Source organism: Homalodisca vitripennis, chromosome 8 (assembly GCF_021130785.1).
Source record: "Homalodisca vitripennis isolate AUS2020 chromosome 8, UT_GWSS_2.1, whole genome shotgun sequence".
In the NCBI taxonomy this organism is placed as follows: Eukaryota; Metazoa; Arthropoda; class Insecta; order Hemiptera; family Cicadellidae; genus Homalodisca; species Homalodisca vitripennis.
Genome location: NC_060214.1, coordinates 94,230,199 through 94,238,857, shown reverse-complemented (window position 1 = coordinate 94,238,857; position 8,659 = coordinate 94,230,199).

Sequence of the window (8,659 nt, the reverse complement as noted above, 5' to 3'; positions counted from 1 at the left end):
TAAGTAAATTACAATGGCTACGAAATACATTTTTAACATAATTTTTGATCGTGGGAAGAAGGTAAACTGAATATCGGAGTCGGAAATATAATTCCCTTGAACCAGAAGTGTTAATACAGGTGTAAAACCTATAAAATTGCGAGCGGAGTCGCGGGTAACTGCTAGTAATACAGGATAAATTCCCTTCAAAAAAATTGTAGTGCCTTGCAGTAACTTATTATTTTATCGTTTATTATTATTATTTCGGATCGCTTGAGAGATTAACCTTTCCTTAAAGGAATTTGTCCTCTATTTTAATATTAAAACTAAGCACACGTGTCCTGAGCGTTTTCCACCCATATTTTACAGTCCTCTAAATGTTTACGTAGTAGTTATTACATTTTTAACGTTAAATCAAAAGTTTGACTCTAGCGTCAAAGAAAATATTTAAATAATTCCCTCGGATATAGCGTTGTTAATTTGTTCTAGTTTTATTCCCCTTCAATAATAATGTTTCGCTTAGTGGGACGATGTACTTTGAAATTTATAAGTTGGGGCGATTTTTCTTATGGCATGGGAACGGGATCAATCAATATTTTCCCTAAAAGTAGAGTCCAATGACTCAGAAATATTCTTAATATTTCATTTGTATATGGAATTTTGCAAAAATGTTCAGGGATATATATATATATATATATATATATATATATATATATATATATATATATTGAGCACTGTTTGTAAACAGAGTACACTGTATATAACTCAGACGACGAAACACTAAAGTCTCAATTAAACAACTATTCACAGTGTCTTCCGATGGCTAGACCTATGACAAGTGACGAAACCTAATGTAACACTAACGAATACTGTTATGTGGTTTCTTAATTACTACGTGTGAGAGGCTCTTCTAGGTTTGGATTGTCTTTATTATAGATTACATACTACCTTATCAGCTGCACAAATGTTGTTTACTCCATATTAAGCTATTGGTCAACCTTATTATGAGTGTTACTCCTATTGTAAAACTTCTCTTCAAGAGATCGTAGAGACGTTGTTTGCAGAATTTTCGCAACCCAAGTTGTCATATGCCACTCACATTGCAATTTTATACAGAATAATTATGTTCATACTTTATTTCCTTGACTGGTAGTGTCGTCTCTGACCTTCTTACACCCTTTTTCTGAGCGCCAGATAAAAATTTCCGCGCTCTGTATCCAATGACCCTGAGGACACTTTTGTTGAATTTTATATTTATCCGCCTCGGCTTCTGGAATAGACGGTCGTACGATAACGTATCTAGAATTTCTGTTGCCACGCCTGGAGTTACATTTGACCAATGAAGTGGGAGTCTATGACAATGCAGTGTTTAGGCAGAGAGAACCGATTTTAGTAACAAAATCAAGGAGGCCATTTCATCTCTAATAAGTCAAAATATGCTGTTCCTTTGACCCCAAAACCAATAATAAAAAGTAATTCTATTCAAAACTCTGTCGTCTTGATCTTATAAAAGAGAAGTGACAGTAAGATTCTTCAATTCTTTTTTGAACGTTTTGTTTGTTTAGGGAACTACAGGGGTTTTACGAGGCCTTCATATGTAGTCTACATCTGGTTGAAGGAGATCATCACCAGCGCTACAGGGGCTGCGCAGTTGTGCATAATGTCCAACTATCCCAGTTGTAACAGTTGGATTGATTAAAAGAGCCATCGTAGATGAGATCACTATGATTTATGAACTGTTTAAATTGTAGTCTCGTCAACAAATTGCCAAAAGAGGGAAAGTCAATAAGCGGATTAACCCACTATGGAACGTTTTTCAGGGCATCTAGTAGTATAACATACTGAAAGCTCTCAGCCCATTGGGTAGCCGAAGTGGCGGAAGGGGTGGTTAAAAGTCCTTTTTTGTTTTACCTATATCTTAATACGAGTTCGTCCTACAGAAAATTTACACATATAAAAATTAAAATCTCATAACATTTTCTACATCCCTTTTCCTTGTAGTTTTTTTACTGTATGTTACCGTAATGGCATATAAGATCTCGTACTTAATCTTTAGTCACGGTTAGAATCTGGGAGGGGTTGAATGTGATTGTGGGCGGAGGAGAGAAAGAAGGGAAATGAAAATGAGAGGTGAAATTAAGAATATTTATTTTCTAAACTGGTCTTTATTTTGATTAAAAATAGCATATCAACGTTTAACAATAAGTGGGGGATGATAAAATCAAGTAAAAATGCGTGATTATATTGCTTGGAAATACTCACTGCGCTTGTTCATCGTCGTTTTAGGCAGGAGGCGCTAGCACAAAGACTAAGATATCATATTGTTACAGAAGCTTGGCTAAGGTATCCTACTCGTCTACGCCTTCACAGAGAGTGATACCACATCAGCAACATTCCACCAAAGCAAACTTGCGTTTGCTGAACTGTTGAAGAAGGAAAGTGGTGTGGCAGATGCTGGCGAAATCTTCAATAATCCTTCAGCCACTCACAAGCAAATTGCAGAGCAACCCAACAACTGTTTCCTCAAATGGTACGATGCGCCGGAAGCAAGAAAAACCTTTCAACAAATACCGCTACGACATATTCGTCAAGCCTGTGGTGAATGTCTGATACCCGATGTCCCACCCATCCCTCCCACTATCAGAGGGATAAGCCAAACATATTTCACGGTGCTACTTTTAGATACAACTGTGGCTAGGCAATATAAGCCTACGCCCAGTGTAAGAGCAATGCAATATATTGTATCATCCCTATTACAACCCAAGATCCAGCAGTTCCTGATGACATAATATTCTGCAAGTGCAATGACTACAGTACTGCGCACTGCAGTTGTCGGGATGGTTTTTTCTCTGTATGTAACAATTGCAGTGGTACCAATACCAACGTCAGAAGTGTTGGAGATGAAGATTGTAGCGTAAATGAGAAATAAAAACATTCCATAATACCATCCTCCTTCGACATTAAAGACAGCAAAGAACACTAACAAAATAGGACGCCCAGGAGATGTAGAACCTTCACAAAACGTCTACGACGATGAATTCTATCATCAATCACATTTGATTTTCTATTTTCAATCGAAATAAAAACAACATACTTTATTGTTTATTTTATAATTACCTTCTTTTTCTCCTAGAACAATGTCCCATAATTGGGGTTTCCGCGTATTAACTATCTTTCTATAGTAGGGTCCACGAAAGAATGCAGTTGGCGGCGACCAATAGGATGGACAGGGTCGCCCAACGTTGCCACACAACTCATAAACTGCCGCCTCCATGGCACTGCGTGCTACAGCGCAGCAGGGAACAAGTTTTAGAAAATATAGAGGACAACATACACCACAGAGAAGATACCTGAACCTATTACTTTGACCGAACTTCATTCTTTACAATCGATCATACAGATCCAGCATTTTATGCAAACAAAAGACTCTCTGCTGAACTAATTAACGAAGCACTAAAGCTGGAATCACAAGACCTAAGTATAATAGATTTTCCTTCCTCATCCGGTAGAAAATTCAACCCAAAAGTTAAAAAAGTCTTTTACCTAATGGAACAACCAAAGATAGGAAGTGGCTTGTTTACAGTAGACATTCTGATGCTGTATTTTGTTTGCATTGTTTGATATTTGCTTTGCCATCAGAAAGAACAATTTGGGGTACCACAGGTTATAGGGGTTGGACGGATCATAGAGGAGATCGAGATATTGAACTTCATGAAAAATCAAAACTCCATATTTCTTCTCAAATTGGTAGATTGCAATGGATATCCAAAAAAAGAGTTGATACTGATTTGACTGAGCTAAATGATAAATTAGTCAGTCATCACCGTGAGGTTCTATCGGTCGTTTATAGACTGCTGTCGGTATCTAACCGAGGAGATGTTGGCTTTTCGAAATAAAGAGTCCTAAAAAAACGGAAAACTAGTAAATTTATTTCGATTGCTTACTAAGTATAACCCAGACGCAAGAGTTTATTTGGAGAAGCTTGATAAGTCAAAAGAAAATAAAACTAAACTTGGTTCTAATTTTCTGAGTTACAGAAACATTTATGATTTAATAAAATCTCAATGAATAGAATTGTTGTTTCAAGAATTGTGGATCATGTTAATGAAACTAATACGTATTCTATAATTCTTGACTCCACACAAGATGTTAGCAAGAAGGAATGCACAACAGTGCTAATTCGATATGTCGATCACAGAGATACATTCGGAGTAATCAAAGAGAATGTGAAGCCAGAAGAGCGGCTTGTTAACGTTTTTACTAGCGGAGACACAACTGGCAAAAACTTATCAATTGAGCTATTAAAAAAACTCTCCAGGAAATTGGATTTGATAAGAATGGTATTGATTGGGCAGAGCATGATGGTGCGGGAAACATGCGTGGTCCATTTAGTGGGGTCAAATCATTTGTCCTCAAGGAATGCCCTAAAGCATTCTACATTTGGTGTTGTTCGCATAGATTTGCCTTAGTTGTCGAAAAATCAATGGAATTGTGCCCACAAATAAGGGACATGTTCTCAACTCTGCAAGAACTGTACAATTTCATGTCTGGACATAAAAGACATCATATTTTCGTAGAGAAGTTAGAAAAAGGTCCATGTCAGGCTAGAAAAAAGCGTTTGAAAAAGAGTCAATACGACACGGTGGTCAAGCAAAAACGATGCCGTAAAAACCGTTTATAACTTGCTATGATGTCCTAAGAGAAACCCTGGAAGACATATCTGATAACCCTCAATCTGAAACGGACTCAAGAACATCAGCAAAAGGACTTCTGAAAGCACTATTTGATTATGAATCTGCTGCAGTTATGATCATTGCTGCCGAACTATACAAAATTCTGTCACCAGTGACTGTTTGTTTGCAGTCTAAAATTATTGACTATGGAATGATTCCGACAGTGGTGTCTGAAACTATTTATAAACTCCAAATCTATGAGAACCGACGAGGGATGGGACAAAATGGTGGGCAGTATTAGTCATTTTGCTCAAGAACACAATCTCCAGAAAACTTCAAACAAACGAATCCGAAAGAGAAAAAGATTCATGGACGAACTTGCCATTGATGAAATAATATTAGATCCTATGGCAAAACTGAGGACAGAAGTCTTCTTTTAAAGTGCTTGATTCCGTGATCACACAACTACATGATCGTTTTTCCTGAAAGGTCATTAAATTTTGTGCAGCAAATGACTCATTTTTCTCACGAAAAGCTTCTAAACACTGGGGACGACACCCTAAACCAGACATTGTCAGTGACCTGTGTGGTTACTATGGATTGGATACCGAGAAACTTTGTGAGGAGTTTGATGTTTTCAGCCAGTTATACAAAGGCAGCTATCAAAATATTGACCTGTCAGATGTCTTTCTTCAAAAGATGATAAATACAAAAATGCAAGACTAACCAATGAAGAAGTTGAAGTTGAAACCCAAGATTCTTCTGATGAAACATTGGATTGTACAAGTACAATTGCAAAGCACACGATATCTTGATCAATGGATCAAGAAGGGCTTTATAAGACCCTATCGCTGTTTTATTGAACATATCTGGGTTTCCATATTTGACATCATTGTATCAGATAATTTCTCGCCCTGCCAGCAACAAGTTGCTGAGCTGAAAGAGCAATGAGCAAACTTAAAATCGTTAAAAAATAGATTGAGAAGCAGTATGGGTGATACCTGGTTGTCTGATATGTTTGGTTTTGGCATCCGAAAAGGACATTTTACAATCAATTCCAAACAGTGAGATCATAGACAAATTTGGCATTTCAAGTGAGAACAGGAAAAAACTGCTGCTTTACAAAGGCCATCAAGGGTAATCAAGGGTTAAGTTCATCAAGTTAGTTACCTTTTTGAAACACTTCTAGCCATTTTGACTTTTAATTATAGTACTGTACATTGATTTATTATTTTTGTATGGCATATTGTGTTGTTTATTACATTTTATTAAACAAAATTGACAATAATTATACTGTATACCGGTAATGTATACACCCCCATGAATGGTAAATTTTTTGGGGGGGGAATGCGCCATAGCCTTTGGGGGGGTTGGGCACCCCTGTTTATGAGTGCCCATTTATTACACAGATTGTATGTTTAAACTTTATCTCACTCAATGTTACAAGTGGAGCCACGCATGCGCAGACGGCTGTTGACTAGTGTTCACCTAACATTAGACATGATTGTAGTCTAGACTAGTGTAGACTAGTGACCTAACTAGTCTAAAAATTGTAAAATCACACTGAAAATGAACTTTTTGTTCGATTTAGTTTATATAGTTTTTTGTTGCTTTATCGTACATTGTGATCAAGTGAAGAAGACTTGGTTTCGACAAATTGACTTTTTACCCATTCAATTTATTTACCCTTTGAGTATTCACAGTGGCGTAACTATAACTTGTCTTTTGGAGGAGAGGGAGGGGTGCATCTGGTTGAAGAGCACGCCACTTCGGGGAGGGGTTATTGAATAAACATAAATTTGAACACATCAGATAGACCCGAATAGAAGTCAAATATTTAACTGCTGTGCTTCAAATAAGTTAGATTGCTGCATTAGGACGTACGTGAATTTTTTTAATTTTTAGAACTCTTGAGGTGTGATGTTCTAAGGTTTTTTCCCTTTCGCCCTCCTTATTACACAACTGGGGCATTGTATTTTGCTAATGTAAATCAGACACATAAATTATGTTCAATTCAATAGTGAAATACCAATTGCTCATGTAATCATTGAGTTGTTTTGCCCACTTCTCTTGGGGACGCGAGATGCAGAGTTCAAGACAGTCGTCGCGGCATACTGTCAGCTATTCTCGTCCCCTCAAGATCAGCTGTTATGTTATGTATGTCGGAGAGCTGCTGTCTGTGACCTATATTCGCAGTTGGCACGGGCCCCGACACCGTCTCTACCACTAACCGGGTCAACCGTCAGAATATCTCAGGGAAACGGATCCCTGAGATCGGACAAAAGTGTGTTCAGCTCCCATAAACGTCGACTGACTCGCTAGCTGTATCTTACTTTGTCAGTACTATTTATTGCCATTAAGGATTGGAAATCATGTTGACCATTCTGATAGGTTCGTTTCCTCCACCTGCTCTACCAGCCAATAATACAGATGACTTGTCACGATATAAAATCAATCGAGTGTAAAATAAACGCTCACCCAAATATCCGACTTTCAATAAATTTATTTCCAATAGTAAAGCCTTTTTTTAATGGGAAATTATGCAAAAGTTGAATAAAAACTATAATAATTAATTAACAGTTTAGTTATAGTATAATATGGTTAATGTCTAAGAACGATGTTAAATATTTTAGTGTGTAACAAGAATAAATACTTTACAAGAGAGACCGTAGGTACAAATTAGCAGACATTTACACAATAAACAATATTAATTAATAAACGATATAGGTAAACAAAAATTCTCATATACGTAACAAAAATATGATATAATAAGTCAGATTTAGATATAAATAACAAGCAATAAATAAACGTCGTATAATAAATAAGAATATAAAAAGCAAAATAAGCAATAAATAAACTTCAAGCAATGAATAAGAATAAAAATATAAATTACAAACAATAATAAACTCAATGTAATAATAATAACTGATCAAATTGTCACATTTTATTGACTGAGAAACGTTAGTTCGCAAGGTTTAAATCCACAATTAATGGTTTATGCTGCAGAAACAGGTGAACATTGATCAATTATAAACTGATACAACAGGGTATGTTGTATCTAAAAAGAGCATCGAAGGACCCGACAAAAAGTAACGAAAGTTATCGCACAGATGGACAGACTTTACTTTGACCTTTGAACCCCAAAATCAGTAAAAGTCTTTTTGGACGAAGAGGAATCTATGTACCAGGTTTCAAGACTCTAGGACCTTTCTATAAAGAGTTATCGGACACATAGTCAGACAGACCGCCAGACAGATGGTTGGATTAACTTTGGACCCCAAAATCAATAAGGGTTTTCTTTGGACTAAGAGGAATCTAATATGATTCAAGCATCTAAAGCCTTTCTATCAAGAGTTATCGTTCAGGTGGATGGACAGACAGATGGAGAGATTGATCCTTGACCCTAAAGAGTCTTTCTATCAAGAGGTATCGCACAGACGATAAGCAAACAAACGGAGAGATTGCGCTTTGACCCTAAAGGACCTTTATATCAAGAGGTATCGCACAGACGGGTAGACAAACAGACGGAGAGATTACGCTTTGACCCTAAAGGACCTTTCTATCAAGAGGTATCGCACAGACGGATAAGCAAACAAACGGAGAGATTGACCATTGACCCTAAAGGACCTTTATACGAGTATCAAGAGGTATCGCAAAGACGTATAAGCAAACAAACGGAGAGATTGCGCTTTGACCCTAAAGGACCTTTCTATCAAGAGGTATCGCACAGACGATAAGCAAACAAACGGAGAGATTGCGCTTTGACCCTAAAGGACCTTTATATCAAGAGGTATCGCACAGACGGGTAGACAAACAGACGGAGAGATTGATCCTTGTCCCTAAACGGCTTTCTATCAAGAGGTATCGCACAGACGTATAAGCAAACAAACGGAGAGATTGCGCTTTGACCCTAAAGGACCTTAATATCAAGAGGTATCGCACAGACGGATAAGCAAACAAACGGAGAGATTGCGCTTTGACCCTAAAGGACCTTTCTATCAAGAGGT